The sequence below is a fragment of the Palaemon carinicauda genome, chromosome 29 (genome assembly GCF_036898095.1).
Source record: "Palaemon carinicauda isolate YSFRI2023 chromosome 29, ASM3689809v2, whole genome shotgun sequence".
Classification (NCBI taxonomy): domain Eukaryota; kingdom Metazoa; phylum Arthropoda; class Malacostraca; order Decapoda; family Palaemonidae; genus Palaemon; species Palaemon carinicauda.
The window spans coordinates 68,483,601-68,484,938 of NC_090753.1; positions in this window are offsets into that span (position 1 = coordinate 68,483,601).

Here is a 1,338-nt window from a genome sequence, read left to right on the forward strand (position 1 = left end):
AAATTGTCTAATCTCTGTCTGAAATGTCTAATCGGTCTAGATCGTCTCATCTCTGTCTAAACTTTCTCATCTCTGTCTAAATTGTCTCATATCTGTCTAAATTGTCTAATCTCTGTCTACATTGTCTCATCTCTGTCTACATTTCCTAATCTCTGTCTAAATTGTCTCATCTCTGTCTAAATTATCTCATCCCTATCTAAATTGTCTAATCTCTGTCTAAATGGTCTAATCGGTCTAGATTGTCTCATCTCTGTCTAAATTGTCTAATCTGTCTAAATTATCTCATCCCTATCTAAATTGTCTAATCTCTGTCTAAATTGTCTAATCGGTCTAGATCGTCTCGTCTCTGTCTAAACTTTCTCATCTCTGTCTAAATTGTCTCATATCTGTCTAAATTTTCTAATCTCTGTCTACATTGTCTCATTTCTGTCTACATTTCCTAAGCTCTGTCTAAATTGTCTCATCTCTATCTAAATTGTCTCATCTCTGTCTAAACTGCCTCATCTCTGTCTACATTGCCTAATCTCTGTCTAAATTGTCTCATCTCTATCTAAATTGTCTCATCTCTGTCTAAACTGCCTCATCTCTGTCTAAATTGTCTCATCTCTGTCTAAATTGTCTCATCTCTATCTAAATTGTCTCATCTCTGTCTAAACTGCCTCATCTCTGTCTACATTGCCTAATCTCTGTCTAAATTGTCTCATTTCTATCTAAATTGTCTCATCTCTGTCTAAACTGCCTCATCTCTGTCTACATTGCCTAATCTTTGTCTACATTGCCTAATCTCTGTCTAAATTGTCTCATCTCTATCTAAATTGTCTCATCTCTGTCTAAATTGTCTCATCTCTATCTAAATTGTCTCATCTCTGTCTAAATTGTCTCATCTCTGTCTAAATTGTCTCATCTGTGTCTAAATTTTAGGCTAAAGAATCTTCGTTTGTAGGAAATATTTGACTTGTCAGAAATTTATCGATTTTGGACTTTTTGAATGAACAGACAATTTGACTAAAATTCCAGTTTATAGTTTCTTTATATCTATAAATACACCGTTAAAAAAAAACGTAATTTTAATCGGAAATTCTTTGTAAAAAAAATAATGTTCTCAACCGTATTTCAATACAGGTGGCCGTAATTTGACCAAACTTTGTTATTTTACGGTTAGTGACCGTAATGTCACTCCTTTTACATCAATATATCCGTTTTTAAAACGGTAAAAATCCTGGAATAAATGTTGTCAGGCATTTACCGTTTTTTAATGCAAATTTTTAACTGTGTATGGCTATTCTCAATTAAATTTTGTATCAAAGATTGCAAATTCAATTTCAAATTAATCACATT